This window comes from Bidens hawaiensis, unplaced genomic scaffold (assembly GCF_021521415.1).
Source record: "Bidens hawaiensis isolate Kalapana, Puna unplaced genomic scaffold, B.hawaiensis_p1.1 tig00034742_1, whole genome shotgun sequence".
NCBI classification, from domain to species: domain Eukaryota; kingdom Viridiplantae; phylum Streptophyta; class Magnoliopsida; order Asterales; family Asteraceae; genus Bidens; species Bidens hawaiensis.
This window is the reverse complement of record NW_027505336.1, coordinates 24,263-47,662: the sequence shown is the minus strand read 5'-3', so window position 1 is coordinate 47,662 and position 23,400 is coordinate 24,263. Positions and strand designations below refer to the sequence as shown.

At 37.5% G+C, this 23,400-nt stretch overlaps 1 pseudogene; it reads left to right on the top strand.

Moving 5' to 3' along the window:
• The first annotated feature begins 16,311 nt into the window (after positions 1-16,311).
• Positions 16,312-16,864, top strand: LOC143612534 (succinate dehydrogenase [ubiquinone] iron-sulfur subunit 2, mitochondrial pseudogene; annotated as a pseudogene).
• The last annotated feature ends 6,536 nt before the right edge of the window (positions 16,865-23,400 follow it).

Sequence of the window (23,400 nt, the reverse complement as noted above, 5' to 3'; positions counted from 1 at the left end):
TGGTTGATCAGCTATTAATGCCATAAATACCTAAAATTCTTCTTTTTATGTAAATCCATTTTTTACATATGAAAATATTTTTTAAATTAGATAATATATTTTATATATGTTTTTGTTGTTATGTTACAAAATATAGATATTTAAAAAAGTTAAGATATTAAGGAAAATAATTTAATTTTTAAATGCACGTGTAATCTAAGAAATTGTAGATTATTATTATTGTTGTTGTTGGTACATTTTTTTATATTATTATGCATGAAATTATTATATATTGCAAATTAAACTTTAGGTTTATATTTTCACATGTACATTGCATTAAACTTTATTTGTTTTATAAGGAATTGTTCAATTTTAGAATATATAATCTTTATTTAAAATATGAAAAGTTCTTAGAATGTCTATAAATAGATATTAGGAATTTGAGCGGGAAGATTTAGCCAAGAAAGAATATGGAGCTGTCACGTCATCCTCATTGTTTTCTTTTTTTAGTATAGATAGATTTGCAATATTAAGAATAGTATATTACACTCTTCTAAATTTTTATAACTAGGTTGGCCTACGCTTCATCATGCCATCATGGGTTTACGCTTACTCGATCAGGTTTAAAAACTAGAGGTGCAAGTTAACTTATAAGGTTTTTAGTCGATGCACTTGCTATAGTAAATGAATGAGAAAATCTAAAAATATAGTAATAAGATAGCCACAAGGATAACAAAACATGTTTATTTTGTTTTTTTTTTATTATGTAATATCCAAACCCAGTGCTACGACATGTAAAAAAAATAAAACCCCAAAAACTAACATCTTCGGTTAATTGGTTGGCATAATATGTGAGTTAATTAAAAAATTTTAAAAAGAAAAGAATCAAACAAAAGTAAAAAAAAAAAAAGAATTAAAATTCAAACTAGCACGTTATGGCGGAACCCATATAAAACCAAAAAAATATATATAACTTTTTTATATTTAGTTGATAAGCTTAACATGTGAGTTAATTAAAATTAAAAATAATAATAAAATAAATTTGAAATCATATACTATAAAACACATGGAACACCATTCATTAAGGTATGTTTGGTTGGAGGTAATGGAATGAAGGAGGAATGAAATGGAAGAAGGAATGGAACGGGCAAGGGAATAAAATGAATAATTACCATTCATTTTCCTTGTTTGGTTAACCTATAGGAATGAAATCGTTTTTTTTATTTTTCTTGGATAATTTTTATTGTTTTGTATCCAAAAAAACTGTAGAAATGAAATAAAAATAATAAAAACACTTCTATCTCAAAATACTTTTTAACCAAAAGAAAAAAAAACCTACAATGGCGACGGTGGTAGCTAAGGCGACGAAAATGGTGGTGGTGACGACGGTTGTGTCGGCGGAGTTGGTGGTGGTACCGATGGTAGTGGTGGTGATGGTTGTTAGGTGATGGTGTTGTTGAGAAAGTAGGGTGAAGGATGAACGGAATGAAAAAAAAGAAGGGGGTGGTAAGGAATGGTTTTGATGGAATGGGATTCCATGTGTAATAGATGATTCCATTCCATTGAGCAACCAAACACCACTTTTTTCATTCCGACGTAATTAATCATTCAATTCCTACTGTCATTTCTGCATACCAAACGCTACCTAAACTTCTAAATTTTACACTCTAAGTTAAGGAGAGAAAGGAAAGGAATCATTTCCTTTCCTTTCTTTTCATTTTCAATTTCTTTCCTCTTTTCCTTTGCTTTTCTTTCTATCTAATTCTTTCCAATTTGAAAAGAAAATAAACCCGTCCAATTTACTCTTTATTTGCCTTGTGTTTTCCTTTCCTTTTATTTCATTTAATGAAACTCAGGAACACATATTTTCTTTGTTTATTTTCCTTTCCTTCCTTTAATGAAACTCGAGAACACCACTCCACTTCTGAAATTCATTTTTTATTATTTCCTTCTGATAAAAAAACTCAGGAACACGCCAACTAGCAAATGCACAAACATGCTAGCAAGCCATACAAACAAAAGAAGCAGAGTTCAAATAAAATAAAATATATAATAATAAATAATAATAATTGCATTAAATCTTATTTCCTATATTACAAATTTCATAACTTATTTATCATAAAAGGGTGACAAAACAAGCCCAAATGAGTTGTTTTGGGTCATAACTCAAAATATAAATAAAAAACAAAAAATTAAGAAAAACCAAAATGTTTCCTTTGTCAACCCCATTTCGCTGAAAATGAACAACACAATGATAAATAAAAAAGACACAATAGATCGTAAAATATAACACAATGGCGAACAAAACATGACACACTATTGAGTAAATTAACACAATATCAAGGAAAAAAACACAATGTCAAGAAAAAAAAGACACAATCAATGACAAAAATAAACACAAAACACAATGATAAACAAAAAGACACAATGATATTTTTCACTCAACATAGTTTTTTAGAACGAGAAAGACGGTGAAAACATTTTTGTGTTTTTACTTTTTCCGTTTTTTTATTAAATTTTGAGTTATGGTTTTTTAAAATTTTTTCAACAGGTTTTTTGAATAGCTACAAATCATTTTCATCATTTTCATTTTTGTCCTCCTTTATAGAATAACTTGAACCTCGTAATAATATCGCATCTAGCTTATTACATATATTCTAATTCTAAATAATAATATTACACATTGTTTTTTGTTTTCTTACGAGATTTTAATTTGTTTTTTTCTAAGAAATTGAAATGATGTAAAATGTGTAATATTATTATTTGAATGCATGCAATAAGATTATATTAACCAAAGTGGGCGTCTTTTCTTTTCTGCTGCAATTAATCATCAACTCTCCACACTCAATTCCTTTCAGCAAACCCACATTGATTCATTGATGGCTCATTCCTCGGGCATCCAACAACAGTTCCCGGATAAAGGTGACTGCTTGTTTTGCCTCCGCACCGGCAAGTTCAATCACCCTGCTGTAACGAAAAATCTGGTATTTTTTAATCAATTTGGGGGTTTTGTTGATAAATTACTGATTTTTGGTGAGAAATTGATTTGGGTTTTGTTGTGAAGGTTGATGGTGTTGGAAGCTCGTCTAAGGTTCCGAGTCAGATGCCGTGCAAGGTACAATGTGATCGTGTGATTGTTTACCAGTGTTGTAGAACTCGCTAGACGGGATGTAGATTTGTTGGATTTCTAGAATTGGAATTTTATATGTAACTTTATGAAATTATTTATACATACACACACAAAAATAAAAAGGTTTTCAAAATTTTATATGTAGTTTTTTAAAATAAGTATAATGTTTTAAATGCTTCGAAGAATTTAACAAAAACATGACCAGTTTTGACCAAAATTTGATCAAGGATGACTGGTTTTGACCGAAATTTGACCATTTTGACCCAATTTTGGTGAAAGATTTTGACAAAATATGACTGATTTTGACCAAATTTAATCAAATACTTTGACCAAATACGACCAATTTTGACCGTAATTTGACCAATTTTCACCGGATTTCACTAAAAATTTCATAGATCGATGTGGGATTGTGGGCTGATTAGGGCTGTTCAAAAAGCTCGAAGCTCGGGCTCGTGGCTCGCTCGAATAAAACTAGCTATAAAAAGTTGATTTGAAACATCCTTGGTTGATTTGGATCATTATTGTAACCGAGCCAAAATCGACCCCGGCTCGGCTCGCTGGCTCTATCTTAAGCTCGTTTAACTTCAAAATCGAGCTAGAACCTAGCTAAGTTGCCTTGTTTGATTTCGAGCCCGAGCTCGAAACCACCCTGGCTCGACTTGGGCTCGACTCGTGAACAGCCCTAGCTGATTTTGGGTGATTTGGACCGATTAGGTCCGGCTTTGACCGACTAGCGATTATATGGTCCGATTTGCTGAAATCGCATCGGCTAGCCTTCTATTTCCAACTAATCGGTACCTAGGATAGATTTTTACAACACTGTCTTTTATAGATTCATCTATTCATAATTGTTTGTCTTAACATATAGAGTTAACCGAGGAGGATTCGATTATAGGTGTCTTCAGCAAAAAAAGATATATGTATATTTATTAGAACGATAAGGGATTCCATGAACTGATTTGCAACATGACATAAATATAATAACAGCAAACTTTGAAATGCTTCATTTTATGTATTTACATGTTGCTTATGTTTTCATACATGCTGCAGTTTTACCCTGCTGGTCTTTGCAAGTATGGACAGGCATGTAAGTTTGAGCACACCAACACCGAGGCAAAAAACCTATCCCAGAACTGAACATTCTCGGGTTACCTAAAGATTGGTAATTTACTTCTTCTGATCTTTTCGACCATGCCAATTAGTAATATGTTTAAAGCATTTTTGTCTGTAGTAAATTAAATTATCTTCTTAATCTTGACCAGGGTAAGATGAATTGTGCTTTCTACATTCGTACCGGTTTGTGTGGTTTTGGTGAATGCTGAAGGTTCAACCATCCCGATCCTGTCATGATTCTCTATCCTGAATCCGTGAATAAACGCAAAGAAGTTGTTCAATCAAGTCAGTCACGCATTTCAGTGCCTGTGATGAGACGCAATCTTCCAATTGTGCATCAAAACTATGCAGTGACTAAGTCTCAGGTATGTGTGTCTAGAACCAATCGTTTCAGTAATGTTTTGATTTCTGTTAATGGGATTACAGATTATTCATATGTTGGTAATTCATTGCAAAATGTAAGTTGTTACGTTTTTTCATTTCTGATGCGAGAAGTGCTTTATGATATAAATAGGCAGCAGACTGCAAACTGAGGATTGAAATTACTATCGATGTTACTCCAAAGCGAGAACCATATGTTCTCAATGGTGTTGGTCTGCCAATAAGACCTGTAAGTACCTAAATGTTTTTACATGGTTTGATGATAGCATATTAGTTATATTGATCACAAAAAGAAGATCGAGTATCACATAAGTTTTAAGTTTTGTGATATTCATCACCTTATGTTTTATGAATCAGGGAAAGAAGGTATGTTGGAATTATGAAAAGTTCGGTCTATGTAAGTTGGGCCGTGCTTGTGTATACGACCATCCCGAGAAGCGTTTGGGGTCCACATCAGCAGCTATTTCCTGTGTTAAGACACAGGAGACTGGCGCACCACAGGAGTAAGTTTCAGGAAATGATGTGGTGATTTACATAAGGTTCTTTTTTACTTGACTTAAAAATATAACTTATTCTGGCTAAGACTTAAACTGTGTTATGTTGTGTTGGAAAAACAACTTCTCTTCCTGAACTTGAACTTTATCTTTAGTTTGTTGCTTTCTTTGACGATACTATGATATACTTGATCAGTGAACGTTATAAGCTACTTGAATGTTTGCCATAACTAATTTGAAAGATATCGTTGTTATGCTTCTCTCAGTCTTTTTTCATGGTGCTGAAAGATTACAACAACTAAGACCCTAAGGCCAAGCTAAGATAAAACTGTATTCCCCCCCCCCCAAAAAAAAAAAAAAAACCTTTGACCTTGACCTTTAGGGGAGTGTACAGTTTTTGTCTTTGCTTGGTCTTAGAGACTTTGTTTCTAGATACATTAGGCTGTCTTTGCATGCTAGCTTCTTCCTTTTCGTGTCTTCTATAATGCTTTGCCTGTTACAGTGTTACTCTATGTGTCTTGTTTTCTTATTGTGTCCATATATGGTTTATGGAGCCGGGGGTCTCACTGGAAGTGGCCTCTCTATCCTTCGTGATAGAGGCATGGCTTTGCCTATAGTAGATCAAAACGATACTTTTGTTGTATATAAACGACACACACAAGGTGGAAGGTGATATGAACTGGATCTATTATTATGATAAATACGGGCAAAATAGGTACTAAATCATAAAAGGTTTAACCGACGCGTGAGAGACGATCGACTATGCTTATTGGTAAATACCAAGTAAAATAATCATGGTCAATCATATTAAAGTACATGTCTAAAGTCATATTTGTATATTTTTGGATGAGAATCCATTACTAATAAAACTCTAGCTCTTAAGCATCGAAAAAGTAACTTGCTAGCTTAGTTAACTTACTCCTAAGTGTTAACAATAGTTAATTTTTAAAGATCACAATATACCAAATAGGCTTATCTAGTAATACTAAAATAACAATTTCTATAATAAATAACTCGAGTCTTGTTGAAGTTTTGGGCGCATAAACTTTGTAAGCATTTCGTTATAGCTTATAAGAAAGGTTGTTTAGTATCATTGTGCCTTACAATATGGAATTTGGACATGCTTCCTTTTTTACTTTACATGGTGCTACAACAACATCCAAATCGGGTCTTGTAGTTGGATTTTACGATGTCTTGCGTAGTCGACACAATTCCGAAATCTAGATTTGTGTTGCAACATGTAGAAAAATCCCTAGAGAGGCTTAAACTCTGGCCGACAACGGCCAAGTTACACACCATAAGCATCAACGATAAAGACGTATGTATGCATGTAAGGTAAGAGAGTGTGGAGAGAAATATTACGGTGAGAAAGCTAGGAGAGCATATATTTGGTGAGAGCATGAGAGAAGGGAGAAAGGTATTTCCTTATTCTTGAAGGGTCATTTTCCCTATATAAGAGGGTGATAGACCTAAGCCTGAGTGGTATATCGGCACAAATAGGATGATGTAGTTCTATCTGCATCATGCTAGATTCATAAAACGTTATGTGTGCTAGATGTTGGTGTATGCCAACAAATTGAAACCTAACTTCGAAGGTAGTTATTACATCGAAACAGAAGGCAAGCGGGCAACAAGCTGCGCAGCTACCTCTTTTTGAATTGACTTGTGGTCCAAATGGCTCATGGTTTGCGGGTGACTTTCGATATAAATGGCTTCTTCTAGGTCTTGTTGACTTAATCAATTTGGGCCATCACCAGTCGAACTTCGCATCTAGATTCTTTAACCGAACATCTCGACTTAGCAATCACGCCGACTTTGATTTACTTCTTGTGTTGATTTTCTCGGGATTGACGCCGCGTTTGACTTTTTCGGTTGACTTTGATTTCTTGATGCTGATGACTTGATAACGATGACGTGTTGACGTAAATATAATGACTCTTGCTTTCAGTGGTTATTGTCCGCAAACCTTTAGGCCCGAATGACCTTGGTCCGATGTATATGTCAATGGCCCTAAACAATGTAGATGTCTTCTTTGTATGGCTCGGGCTATCTTAGTTGACCATATATGATAATGTATAGTGGAACACGAGAAATAGAACTCTTCTTATATAACAAGTTAATACACAATAAGGGGCAGAAGATAAATGTATTGCAAGGGAATGATAATATTAGTGTGTTTAGTCAGTGGTGCCTAAGGTCATGGAGAGTAGGTTGCTCCTCCAACTAATAATGACAATAAGGCCGTTAATAGTTAGATGCTATGGAGAGAGGGTAGCTAACCAAAATGTAACAACAAACCATATTCGATGATATGCACCAAGTTAGAGTGGTGGCTCAAGACAACACACCTTTGGCATATGGCCACGGTCTTGGAGCGAATTAGAGTTGTAGATCAAGTGGTCATAAAGAGGAATGCAACTGAATGTTACAGAGCAAAGTGGAGTTGTAGCTCAATTGACACTCTTTCCTCGCACTTTCTAAAGATTTCTCCGAGTGTTAATACAAAGAAATTGGAATTAGTTATTGTAGTTGGGTTGAATCGTGTCTAGCATATCGGACACGCTCCCAAGTCTAGATCTATGCTTCAAGATGTAGAAAAATCCTTAGAAAGTAACCCAAGGTCAAAGCTTTGGGGAACACCCTCTAACGATCAAGCCAGGAATCTATATTAACATATGTGTGTAAACATATGACAATATGGAGTTATATATTATTAGCTAGAAAGCTAAGAGACGACTTCTTTGGTGAGTGCACGAGTGAAGGGAGAAAAGGATTACTTCTTTATAAAAATTTGCCTTGCCTTTTTATAAGGGGGTGTAAGGGGCCTAAGCTCTTGAGAAAGCGGATTGCCGAAGCCCAAAAGATTGGGCCCGGATAGATGTCACGTCATCATGACCGATATTTAGAAAATCCCAACTTGATTGAAGTAAAATCTTTGAAGGAACACAGTAAGAAATGATGGGGCTATTATCCAACTTAGAGCTCTAAATTCCATTTGGAAGTGAAATGGGCCCCCGAGGAAACAAAATATTAGGTAACTTTATTCTTCTGTGACGCCTATAAATGCTTGTATCTTTTCTTGCATCCTCGTGAATATTGTGTAAATAATGTTAGCTTATATATATGATTACATTGTGTATTAAGCATTAATATATTCTAGTCTCCATTTCTAAACGTTTATAGCAATTGCATATTTGATATGCCAAAGGTAGTTAGAAGATCCACACTTGTGAGTTAAGTCGTTTTAAAACGAACCGATCTATGATTACCACGGTTAAGCCATTACCTAATTATCACATTCACCTATTAGTTATTATCTATTGCAATCCCCACTAATATATATACATGTTCTGTTATATTTCTCCAATTTTAGTATTTCACTAATATAGATACAATTTTCGTTATTAATGCAAGGCTTGATTTGTCAAGTAGTTTACCAAAATAAATGTCCAAAATTCTCTTAATAAGGACAAAAAACCTTGCAGACGATGATAAGGGTCATAAAAGTAAATTTGCTTTAAATACTCATTTGATGTAAATGATTCATAGGCATTGATGAGAAAATATAATATGCGTAATATTGACGTGTTTTTTTCTTGAGTTCATTACAGGAAATAAAATTTGAATTTTCAGATTATAGAATATCAACTTTCAAGTGACATGACATATTGTGAATTGATGTATTATTCCGAAACTATTGCTTTCTATATGGTAATGAAATTGGGAAAATGAAGAATATTATTGACGGGCTTACTTCTTTTGCAAATATGACTTTAATCAAGCACGATACTCTGATTATTGCAGGAATGGAGAACACTGGATGGTGTTAGGTTTGGGTGAGCCTTGGAGCAGCTTAAGGTGACCTGCACGGGTTTGAGTCATGGAAACAGCTTCTTGTAGAAATGCAGGGTATGTGTACATCATGTCCAGGTGGCCAGATGACACTCCCCGAGACCTGCACACTCGGGAGCCTTATGCACCAGGTTCGCCATTGCTTTTTTATTGGTGTTCGGTAATATTTTTCTTATTAGACCAGTAGATGAATATATGCACAGTCTTCTTTTAATGGGTTTAAAATCGACAAACAAGTCCAATGAATCTACATGGCAACTTCACGTATATATGTTTATTACCGAATCGATTAAACTGGGAATCTTGGTTTTAATTAGGAGCGCATAATGCGCACATCAAAAAATCTGGCCTGATGCTATCTTACGCAGTTTTGATTGCTATGGGTCTGAGTTTTTCAAATTTGACCATCATTTGAGCAATGGGCTTCTTTCCGCGTGTTTACAGGTTTTTGTATGACAAAGCTAACTGTAGGTTTCACAGTGTTGAGTTAATTTTTTTTGAAAAGGCCAAATATATTAAAAAAAAAAAAAACTGAACCTCAAGCAAGTAGCTAGAGGCCCAACACACAACAATCCAAGAACGAAATTACAAAACAAACGACATGGAAATTACAACGGGAAATTCACAAAATTAAATTTGCACCATGACTCCCGATCAAAATCCGTCCTTTTGCTTCTATTTTTGATCAAAATCCGTCCTTTTGCTTCTATTTTTGATCACAAAATTAAATTTGCACACTTTGTCATTGAGCCTTTGCTTGAATATTTTGTCGTGTCTCACTTTCCAAATCAACCAAAGCATTACCGCCAATATAGCTTGCAGTGCTTTCCTTTTCTCCTTTGACATTTGATGTTGTAATGGAAGCTCAAGAAGGGATTGCACAGAATCTCACCTGCTGCTAGTAGGTAGCTTAATTCAAGAAATAATGACAGACCTATTCAAAGTTGTGTGGCTGCACTTTAACATCAGATGCTCCGTGGTCTCTGGATGTTGGCCGTATATGCCACAATTCACGTTTGAAACATTTATTCCTCTCGAAGCAAGTGCTACCCGAGTAGATATTCGATCTGGTAGTGCTCTCCAAATAACACATATAACTTTTATCGGTACCCAATTATTCCAACAATTGAATTCAACACTTGGTTGCCCCCCGTTGTCAAATGCCATCTAAAGTCTCCAACCAAAAATGGGTTGACAAAATTGACCAACCCCTTCATAACCAAATATCACCATATTGAAATCAAATTTATACAGTTAGGGCGCGTTCGTTTCACAGAATTCGTGGGAATTCAAAGGAATTGGAACTAAAATCCCATGACATGGCGTGTTCGTTTCGTTGGAATTGGAATCTTAATTCCATTTTGGTGTGTTCGGTTGTCAAAGAATTGGAATTGGAATTCAATTCCTTCAAATTCCTTGAAATAAAGGATTTCAAATCCTTCCAAAATGTGGAAAATTTCAAGTAAATTCATTGGAATCTTTTCTCTGAGTTTTTGAGGGTTTTTGTTTTGAACGAGGACAACGAATAAACCATTTTAGTTTTTTTGCCTTTTTTGTTTTTGATTTATATTTTGAGTTATGAAGTTTTTATTATTATTTTTGAATATTTTTTATGAATTCCATTCCATTCTGTGAAACGAACGCGCCCTTAGTTAATTCACTAACCTCCCAAGACGGTCTTGCCTTTCTATTCCATTTCCAGTTCCACTCATTGCCACCGTTCAGCCATGAAATCCTTTCAGATGTTAACACATCCTTTTTAACTACTAAGGCAAATAAGGAAGGGAACTTTAATGCTGCAGATTCTTAAGGTTCATATTTGATCATTGTTGGTGAATATGCCAAATTGGGCAGTTCATGATGTTGGATTGAGTAGACTTGTTGCATCTAAACTTCTTTTTACAGTGTTAACAATATATACAAAGATGCAAATAATATAAATAACAAATTATGAAGCTGTTTCTGAGAAAATGGAAATTTTATTGCCATTTTGACCCGCTTAGTTATAAAATATCAACGGGTTAATTTGGGTTGTGTTTTATCTTGAATGGGTCAAATGGGTAAAACAGAAGAAATTAGTTTAAGAGGTAATGTGGTTAACTGGGTCAAAATGTGCTCAAAGTGTATTTTAAGTTTTTAAATATTTTTAATGCATAGACCTCCTAAACTTCTTTATTCAAAAATTATTTATTTATTTTTTTAATAAAATAGTTTCTGTATATTGAAGTTAGTTATAAAATAAAATGTAAATGACGGATGAAAGAGTATAGGTGGGTCGACCCAGCCCAACTCAAGTACCCGACTATATACCAACTAACCCGCTTAACATTTTTGCGATATCATATTATTTCATACCATTTTATGCTTTTTGTTGTATAATATTACAATTTGTATTTTTGTTTCAGATTTGTCTGATTTCACACTCTATTAAGAAGCTGCTGCTGGTCTGACCTGAAGAGTGAAGAATACAGGCACTGGACATGGGTGTGTCGACGTGTCGTCGTTTTGTAGGTGGCTTGCTAACAGGTACCCTCAATGATCAAGCACAAATGTATCACAAATGATATAATAACATTCGATTGTGATTTGATTTTTAAAAAAATCTGCTCTACTGGGTTGTTTCTAAACTTTTGTTTATAGTTTTTGATGTATTGGTGCTGTGTGTCTCGAAGAGTTTTGCTATGTTTGTGCTTAAAGCTTTGAACGCTTGGGTGTATTGGCTAGTCTGGACTTCGTCATAGACGACCTTAGCGGGATAAGAAGGTGTACATGCCAAGATGCGTCACTGGTCGCGAGCTGTGTGCCGCTCGCCTGATGAGTCCATGGCAGGACGAAACCAGTGAGCCTAGGGCAACCGGGCCCCACACGGCCTTGAAAGACAACTCAAAGGGTGTTGCTATACAGACGCAGTCCCAATTTTTCAAGCGCCCCGTATACGAGTCGTATGTGAATTTTCGTGCTTGACACTGTACATGACAAGTCAGATTTGCCGTTGACCAAACTTCTATACAACACTTGCACATATACGAGTCGTATAGAGTCATATGTGTTGTATATTACTTAAAATTATTAGGGACATGCCTGGATTCTCGTCGGTCCGTGGGACAAAAATTATTTAACACGACACAATATTTAGACTTTATTTGAAATGATATAAGATTCCGTAAATTATTTGACACAAAACAAGATTCCACCACTAATTATTTGACACAATATAATATTCTATCGAAACGAATATATAGAACTATATATTTGCTCCATTTTATTCATTCAACTATCATTTTCTCTAATTCACTTAGTAGATATATAGACAGATTTAAATAGAAAAACAAGTTAGAGTGGTTTTCTTAGTGAAGAGATATGGTCGTGAACCCGAGTCGGATCTTGGTCCAAATAGCCACTTTGGAGCAAGAAAGACCCAAATTGTTGGAAGAAAAACGTCAAATGGACAAACTCACAGGTGAACCCTCAATGACCAGCCTGGATATGCCACTTGGATAAAGGGCACAAGCATGGACCATCACAACACTACCAAACAACTAAGTAAAAAAAACAACTAAGTATATGCCACTTTATTTTCAAAAAAAATTATTTTCAAAAAAAAAACAACTAAGTAAAAGGAAAACAACTCAACAGAGAAACACCACTCGCATAGGAGGTACGCATGGGTACCACTATGACAACTATGCAGGGGCAGGGGGAGACAACCTGGGTCAAAACAATATCTGCACTATGTTGGTCACAGAGGGGACCAAAAGGATATTCCCATAATGCTCTTTCTATTGTGACTCATGCTTATCACTCACTATACCGATTCTCACGCATAATGGTTATTAGAGGAAGTCCCCTTTTAGTAACGAGACTAACGATGTTGTTAGTTTGGCATATTTAAATCGTTTATTCAAATTCACCCCACCCCGTAGAAATACCCATCTAGGCTCTGGTTTACAAGCGTGTCTCTCATCAAGGATTTGTTGGTGAATTTTGTGACGTGTCTAGTCGTATAAAACACATTGTATTTATTAGGAGATGATATCAGATGACTCTAGAAAATATCTTTATATTGTTTAACATATCCTATAAAATATTATATTGGTGAGGTTGATCTTATGCCATATTTAGAGGAGAGTTGATATGGCATCTTTCATGTATATACAGGATCTATGTATTACGGTTTTGATCATCAAAGAACAATATACCATTGAACACTTTCATGGTATCAGAGCTTCGGTTCTTCAAACCCTAGTTCTCCAAAACCATTAACCAAAATAATGGCCGGTGATAGTGATAAAGGCGGTGAGTCATCTGGTACAAAATCTGATCCACCCAGCCTACACGGTAACGAATATTCAAAACAAGATTCGGACCCTCGACGGAAAAACGTTCACGTACTCGTCGTGGGTCAAACTCTTTCGTCTACATGCAAAAGCATATAAGGTGAGTAACCATATCGATGGTTCACTCCCCCCTGACTACGTGTAGTGGTCGGAAATTGATGCACTCGTTCTACAATGGATATACAGTTCCGTATCCATGGAAATACTTGAACGAATCATTTCCAACGATATATCGGCCCATACTGCCTGGATCAAGATCCAGGATATTTACTATCGTGGTCGTGCACAATGGAAGAGGAGGGTTTTAGTTACTATGGCGGCGATCAGTTTGGAAGGGGACATCCATACTATCCATTCCAGGTTATCAAAATCAATATGGGTCACAAGCCCAATACTCACCACAACAACATTGGGCAGCGCCTCCTTCACCCTATCCTTCTGTTCCGGCCCAGACCCAGTTCCCTCAACAGCAGACCCAAGTTCAGGCCCCCAGTACAATGCTGCAGGTGGTGTCGGTCCAACTCCGCTAAACGGTTTAAGCCCAGGTGACATTGGTTCGGCTCTTCAAAACATGAACCTCAACTATATGGTCCCAACTTGGCACATGGATACGGGGGCATCTTCTCATATTACTTCGGATGCCGGTAAAATTACCACTCCCTTATCTTCTAACCCAAATACTATATTTGTTGGTAATGGTTAACGTTTGCAAATTAACGGATCCGGTAACGCTTTATATGAACTTCCAAACAAAACTTATCGCCTAAATCATATTATTCACTCTCCTCAAATTATTAAAGACCTCATTTCCGTTCGAAAATTCACCATTGATAATCTTGTTTCCGTTGAATTTGACCCGTTTGGTTTTACTTTGAAGGATCTCAAGGATGGACGCCTCCTTTCCCGACACAATAGCACCGGAGATCTCTACCCATTCACACCACCAGCGTTTACTCTACTGTCGTCGTCTACTACTATCCCATGGCACAATCGTCTCGGCCACCCCGGAGCGACTGTGCTTGACTATCTTAGTCGTTATTTGATTTTTAATTGTAATAAAACAGTAGCGTCTTTCTTTTCTCATTCATGTCAAATTTCTAATAGTAAACGTTTACCTTTTAATGAGTCGCATTCCATTACTATTAAACCATTTGACATTATACATTGTGATCTATGGACATCTCTGGTGTCAAGTAATTCGGGTTATTAATATTATATGGTCCTCATTGATAACTATACTCATTATGTTTGGGTCTATCCCCTCAAATTTAAGTCGGAAACTTTCCCCACTTTTGTCAAATTCCACACTTTAATAAAAACACAATTCAATACTCTTATTAAATGTTTCCAATGCGATCTTGGCGGTGAATTTGACAATAATAACTTTAAAACATTTTCGCATTCCAATGGTCTAGTTTTTCGATTTTCCTGCCCTCAAACCTCACAACAAAATGGGCGGGCTGAGCGTATGATCCGTCGTTTAAATGACATTGTTCGTGCCCTGCTCGTTCACGCTCACCTTTCCTCCACATTCTGGGTGGAAGCATTACACACAGCTACCTACTTACATAATATCCTTCCCACTAAACGCCTTCACTTCCAAACACCCGCGTTTGCTCTATATCAACGCCAACCCACCTATGACCACCTCCGAGTGTTTGGCTGTGAATGTTATCCTAACTTATCCGCCGAACAAGCCGACAAACTTTCCCCACGCTCCGTCCGCTGTATTTTCTTGGGTTATCCATCCGACTTCCGCGGATACCGTTGCTATGACCCAAATACCGGGCGAGTGCATATATCCCGCCATGTCACTTTTAATGAGTCATCCTTCCCTTTTCCTGAACCCGCCCAACCCTTGTCATATACATTCTTAGATGATCCCATACCTACTACATATCTCAACCCAATGAACATACCCACTACACCCACCATGACCCAACAAACCCAACCGAACCGAAGACCCTAGTACATCCCTTACTCCAACAAACACACATGATCACCACTCTCCACAAAATTCCCCACTACCCTCCGGTCCCACTGTGCCATCACAACCTGATTCATCAACTCAACCTACCACCACAGCCCCGTCATCAAATGCCCAGCCACCCACGACGCCACTACCCCTTGACAACTCTACCAACCATTCTGACCATCCTATGCTTACACGTGCAAAATGCGGAATCATTAAACCAAATCCCAAATATAATCTAGCTACTACCACCATTTCCCCCATCCCAACCTCGTACATTAAAGCGTTGACGGATCCTAATTGGCTTCGTGCCATGAACAACGAATTTAGTGCTTTGCAGGATAATCATACATGGGAGTTGGTCCCCCGACTGGCTAACCACCCGGTAATCCGATCAATGTGGTTGTTCAGACATAAGTTTAAAGCAGATGGGAGTCTTGATCGTTACAAAGCTCGGTTGGTATGTAATGGAAAATCGCAAACTGTTGGCATTGATTGTACAGAAACATTTAGCCCGGTGGTAAAACCAGCTACCATACGTACGGTTCTCACACTAGCTATCTCGAAATCATGGATGTTAAAAATGCATTCTTGCATGGTACGTTACAAGAAACGGTTTTCATGCAACAACACCCGGGTTTACGAACCTGGCCCTACCAAACCATGTGTGACGACTAATGTAGAGGCGACGAGAGTTAGTAAGAGGACACATAAGAAATTTGAATTTTGGATGAATATATTTGGAATCTCTCTCTTAAAAAGGGGACATTTTGGGAACTTTCTTATTTTTCAGCAAACATGGCGGGGAGACAACGAGCTTTGAGCTAACATGACGGTGAGGCGGCGAGTTTTGAGCTGACATAGTGTAAAGACGACGAGTTAAGAAAATGTCGTCTCGAACTCCTAACATGGGAACAATTGCATCTTAGTAAAAGGACAAATATAGACATATTTAGAATCTATATGTAGAAAAGGGACATTTTGGTAATTTTCCATTTCAAAAAAACCACCACATCAACCCTGATCGTATTCCATTCCGTGGGTCTCTTCCATTCCACCACCAATGGCAACCGGTCTAGTCCGCCGAGCCTTCTCCCGGGCCCACTCATCTCCGGCGTCAAAACTCCTACTCTCCCGAGCCCACACCTCCGAACCCACCACCCAATCCACCCACAACTTCCAAATCTACCGCTGGAACCCAGACACCCCACAGAAACCCGAGCTCAAAACCTACCAGATCGACCTCAACGACTGCGGCCCCATGGTTCTCGACGCCCTGATCAAGATCAAGAACGAGGTGGACCCCACGCTAACGTTCCGTAGGTCTTGCCGTGAGGGCATTTGCGGGTCCTGTGCGATGAACATTGACGGATGTAACGGACTCGCGTGTCTGACCAAGATTCCGTCGGGAGGTGACACGATGATCACGCCGTTGCCGCACATGTTTGTGATTAAGGATCTGGTGGTGGATATGACCAACTTTTATAATCAGTATAAGAGTATTGAGCCCTGGTTGAAGCGGAAGTCGCCGAGTTCGGATGGGAAGGAGGTTTTGCAGAGTAAGAAGGATCGGGCCAAGCTGGATGGGATGTATGAGTGTATTTGATATGCCAAAGGTAGTTAGAAGATCCACACTTGTGAGTTAAGTCGTTTTAAAACGAACCGATCTATGATTACCACGGTTAAGCCATTACCTAATTATCACATTCACCTATTAGTTATTATCTATTGCAATCCCCACTAATATATATACATGTTCTGTTATATTTCTCCAATTTTAGTATTTCACTAATATAGATACAATTTTCGTTATTAATGCAAGGCTTGATTTGTCAAGTAGTTTACCAAAATAAATGTCCAAAATTCTCTTAATAAGGACAAAAAACCTTTCAGACGATGATAAGGGTCATAAAAGTAAATTTGCTTTAAATACTCATTTGATGTAAATGATTCATAGGCATTGATGAGAAAATATAATATGCGTAATATTGACGTGTTTTTTTCTTGAGTTCATTACAGGAAATAAAATTTGAATTTTCAGATTATAGAATATCAACTTTCAAGTGACATGACATATTGTGAATTGATGTATTATTCCGAAACTATTGCTTTCTATATGGTAATGAAATTGGGAAAATGAAGAATATTATTGACGGGCTTACTTCTTTTGCAAATATGACTTTAATCAAGCACGATACTCTGATTATTGCAGGAATGGAGAACACTGGATGGTGTTAGGTTTGGGTGAGCCTTGGAGCAGCTTAAGGTGACCTGCACGGGTTTGAGTCATGGAAACAGCTTCTTGTAGAAATGCAGGGTATGTGTACATCATGTCCAGGTGGCCAGATGACACTCCCCGAGACCTGCACACTCGGGAGCCTTATGCACCAGGTTCGCCATTGCTTTTTTATTGGTGTTCGGTAATATTTTTCTTATTAGACCAGTAGATGAATATATGCACAGTCTTCTTTTAATGGGTTTAAAATCGACAAACAAGTCCAATGAATCTACATGGCAACTTCACGTATATATGTTTATTACCGAATCGATTAAACTGGGAATCTTGGTTTTAATTAGGAGCGCATAATGCGCACATCAAAAAATCTGGCCTGATGCTATCTTACGCAGTTTTGATTGCTATGGGTCTGAGTTTTTCAAATTTGACCATCATTTGAGCAATGGGCTTCTTTCCGCGTGTTTACAGGTTTTTGTATGACAAAGCTAACTGTAGGTTTCACAGTGTTGAGTTAATTTTTTTTGAAAAGGCCAAATATATTAAAAAAAAAAAAACTGAACCTCAAGCAAGTAGCTAGAGGCCCAACACACAACAATCCAAGAACGAAATTACAAAACAAACGACATGGAAATTACAACGGGAAATTCACAAAATTAAATTTGCACCACGACTCCCGATCAAAATCCGTCCTTTTGCTTCTATTTTTGATCAAAATCCGTCCTTTTGCTTCTATTTTTGATCACAAAATTAAATTTGCACACTTTGTCATTGAGCCTTTGCTTGAATATTTTGTCGTGTCTCACTTTCCAAATCAACCAAAGCATTACCGCCAATATAGCTTGCAGTGCTTTCCTTTTCTCCTTTGACATTTGATGTTGTAATGGAAGCTCAAGAAGGGATTGCACAGAATCTCACCTGCTGCTAGTAGGTAGCTTAATTCAAGAAATAATGACAGACCTATTCAAAGTTGTGTGGCTGCACTTTAACATCAGATGCTCCGTGGTCTCTGGATGTTGGCCGTATATGCCACAATTCACGTTTGAAACATTTATTCCTCTCGAAGCAAGTGCTACCCGAGTAGATATTCGATCTGGTAGTGCTCTCCAAATAACACATATAACTTTTATCGGTACCCAATTATTCCAACAATTGAATTCAACACTTGGTTGCCCCCCGTTGTCAAATGCCATCTAAAGTCTCCAACCAAAAATGGGTTGACAAAATTGACCAACCCCTTCATAACCAAATATCACCATATTGAAATCAAATTTATACAGTTAGGGCGCGTTCGTTTCACAGAATTCGTGGGAATTCAAAGGAATTGGAACTAAAATCCCATGACATGGCGTGTTCGTTTCGTTGGAATTGGAATCTTAATTCCATTTTGGTGTGTTCGGTTGTCAAAGAATTGGAATTGGAATTCAATTCCTTCAAATTCCTTGAAATAAAGGATTTCAAATCCTTCCAAAATGTGGAAAATTTCAAGTAAATTCATTGGAATCTTTTCTCTGAGTTTTTGAGGGTTTTTGTTTTGAACGAGGACAACGAATAAACCATTTTAGTTTTTTTGCCTTTTTTGTTTTTGATTTATATTTTGAGTTATGAAGTTTTTATTATTATTTTTGAATATTTTTTATGAATTCCATTCCATTCTGTGAAACGAACGCGCCCTTAGTTAATTCACTAACCTCCCAAGACGGTCTTGCCTTTCTATTCCATTTCCAGTTCCACTCATTGCCACCGTTCAGCCATGAAATCCTTTCAGATGTTAACACATCCTTTTTAACTACTAAGGCAAATAAGGAAGGGAACTTTAATGCTGCAGATTCTTAAGGTTCATATTTGATCATTGTTGGTGAATATGCCAAATTGGGCAGTTCATGATGTTGGATTGAGTAGACTTGTTGCATCTAAACTTCTTTTTACAGTGTTAACAATATATACAAAGATGCAAATAATATAAATAACAAATTATGAAGCTGTTTCTGAGAAAATGGAAATTTTATTGCCATTTTGACCCGCTTAGTTATAAAATATCAACGGGTTAATTTGGGTTGTGTTTTATCTTGAATGGGTCAAATGGGTAAAACAGAAGAAATTAGTTTAAGAGGTAATGTGGTTAACTGGGTCAAAATGTGCTCAAAGTGTATTTTAAGTTTTTAAATATTTTTAATGCATAGACCTCCTAAACTTCTTTATTCAAAAATTATTTATTTATTTTTTTAATAAAATAGTTTCTGTATATTGAAGTTAGTTATAAAATAAAATGTAAATGACGGATGAAAGAGTATAGGTGGGTCGACCCAGCCCAACTCAAGTACCCGACTATATACCAACTAACCCGCTTAACATTTTTGCGATATCATATTATTTCATATCATTTTATGCTTTTTGTTGTATAATATTACAATTTGTATTTTTGTTTCAGATTTGTCTGATTTCACACTCTATTAAGAAGCTGCTGCTGGTCTGACCTGAAGAGTGAAGAATACAGGCACTGGACATGGGTGTGTCGACGTGTCGTCGTTTTGTAGGTGGCTTGCTAACAGGTACCCTCAATGATCATGCACAAATGTATCACAAATGATATAATAACATTCGATTGTGATTTGATTTTTAAAAAAATCTGCTCTACTGGGTTGTCTCTAAACTTTTGTTTATAGTTTTTGATGTATTGGTGCTGTGTGTCTCGAAGAGTATTGCTATGTTTGTGCTTAAAGCTTTGAACGCTTGGGTGTATTGGCTAGTCTGGACTTCGTCATAGACGACCTTAGCGGGATAAGAAGGTGTACATGCCAAGATGCGTCACTGGTCGCGAGCTGTGTGCCGCTCGCCTGATGAGTCCATGGCAGGACGAAAAGGATATTCCCATAATGACGTATGGTCCAACAACATTCCACACCTTCAACTATAAATGGAAGACATATCAAAACGGTAAAAGGATTCGGCTCTTTCTATTGTGACTCATGCTTATCACTCACTATACCGATTCTCACGCATAATGGTTATTAGAGGAAGTCCCCTTTTAGTAAAGAGACTAACGATGTTGTTAGTTTGGCATATTTAAATCGTTTATTCAAATTCACCCCACCCCGTAGAAATACCCATCTAGGCTCTGGTTTACAAGCGTGTCTCTCATCAAGGATTTGTTGGTGAATTTTGTGACGTGTCTAGTCGTATAAAACACATTGTATTTATTAGGAGATGATATCAGATGATTCTAGAAAATATCTTTATATTGTTTAACATATCCTATAAAATATTATATTGGTGAGGTTGATCTTATGCCATATTTAGAGGAGAGTTGATATGGCATCTTTCATGTATATACAGGATCTATGTATTACGGTTTTGATCATCAAAGAACAATATACCATTGAACACTTTCATGGTATCAGAGCTTCGGTTCTTCAAACCCTAGTTCTCCAAAACCATTAACCAAAATAATGGCCGGTGATAGTGATAAAGGCGGTGAGTCATCTGGTACAAAATCTGATCCACCCAGCCTACACGGTAACGAATATTCAAAACAAGATTCGGACCCTCGACGGAAAAACGTTCACGTACTCGTCGTGGGTCAAACTCTTTCGTCTACATGCAAAAGCATATAAGGTGAGTAACCATATCGATGGTTCACTCCCCCCTGACTACGTGTAGTGGTCGGAAATTGATGCACTCGTTCTACAATGGATATACAGTTCCGTATCCATGGAAATACTTGAACGAATCATTTCCAACGATATATCGGCCCATACTGCCTGGATCAAGATCCAGGATATTTACTATCGTGGTCGTGCACAATGGAAGAGGAGGGTTTTAGTTACTATGGCGGCGATCAGTTTGGAAGGGGACATCCATACTATCCATTCCAGGTTATCAAAATCAATATGGGTCACAAGCCCAATACTCACCACAACAACATTGGGCAGCGCCTCCTTCACCCTATCCTTCTGTTCCGGCCCAGACCCAGTTCCCTCAACAGCAGACCCAAGTTCAGGCCCCCAGTACAATGCTGCAGGTGGTGTCGGTCCAACTCCGCTAAACGGTTTAAGCCCAGGTGACATTGGTTCGGCTCTTCAAAACATGAACCTCAACTATATGGTCCCAACTTGGCACATGGATACGGGGGCATCTTCTCATATTACTTCGGATGCCGGTAAAATTACCACTCCCTTATCTTCTAACCCAAATACTATATTTGTTGGTAATGGTTAACGTTTGCAAATTAACGGATCCGGTAACGCTTTATATGAACTTCCAAACAAAACTTATCGCCTAAATCATATTATTCACTCTCCTCAAATTATTAAAGACCTCATTTCCGTTCGAAAATTCACCATTGATAATCTTGTTTCCGTTGAATTTGACCCGTTTGGTTTTACTTTGAAGGATCTCAAGGATGGACGCCTCCTTTCCCGACACAATAGCACCGGAGATCTCTACCCATTCACACCACCAGCGTTTACTCTACTGTCGTCGTCTACTACTATCCCATGGCACAATCGTCTCGGCCACCCCGGAGCGACTGTGCTTGACTATCTTAGTCGTTATTTGATTTTTAATTGTAATAAAACAGTAGCGTCTTTCTTTTCTCATTCATGTCAAATTTCTAATAGTAAACGTTTACCTTTTAATGAGTCGCATTCCATTACTATTAAACCATTTGACATTATACATTGTGATCTATGGACATCTCTGGTGTCAAGTAATTCGGGTTATTAATATTATATGGTCCTCATTGATAACTATACTCATTATGTTTGGGTCTATCCCCTCAAATTTAAGTCGGAAACTTTCCCCACTTTTGTCAAATTCCACACTTTAATAAAAACACAATTCAATACTCTTATTAAATGTTTCCAATGCGATCTTGGCGGTGAATTTGACAATAATAACTTTAAAACATTTTCGCATTCCAATGGTCTAGTTTTTCGATTTTCCTGCCCTCAAACCTCACAACAAAATGGGCGGGCTGAGCGTATGATCCGTCGTTTAAATGACATTGTTCGTGCCCTGCTCGTTCACGCTCACCTTTCCTCCACATTCTGGGTGGAAGCATTACACACAGCTACCTACTTACATAATATCCTTCCCACTAAACGCCTTCACTTCCAAACACCCGCGTTTGCTCTATATCAACGCCAACCCACCTATGACCACCTCCGAGTGTTTGGCTGTGAATGTTATCCTAACTTATCCGCCGAACAAGCCGACAAACTTTCCCCACGCTCCGTCCGCTGTATTTTCTTGGGTTATCCATCCGACTTCCGCGGATACCGTTGCTATGACCCAAATACCGGGCGAGTGCATATATCCCGCCATGTCACTTTTAATGAGTCATCCTTCCCTTTTCCTGAACCCGCCCAACCCTTGTCATATACATTCTTAGATGATCCCATACCTACTACATATCTCAACCCAATGAACATACCCACTACACCCACCATGACCCAACAAACCCAACCGAACCGAAGACCCTAGTACATCCCTTACTCCAACAAACACACATGATCACCACTCTCCACAAAATTCCCCACTACCCTCCGGTCCCACTGTGCCATCACAACCTGATTCATCAACTCAACCTACCACCACAGCCCCGTCATCAAATGCCCAGCCACCCACGACGCCACTACCCCTTGACAACTCTACCAACCATTCTGACCATCCTATGCTTACACGTGCAAAATGCGGAATCATTAAACCAAATCCCAAATATAATCTAGCTACTACCACCATTTCCCCCATCCCAACCTCGTACATTAAAGCGTTGACGGATCCTAATTGGCTTCGTGCCATGAACAACGAATTTAGTGCTTTGCAGGATAATCATACATGGGAGTTGGTCCCCCGACTGGCTAACCACCCGGTAATCCGATCAATGTGGTTGTTCAGACATAAGTTTA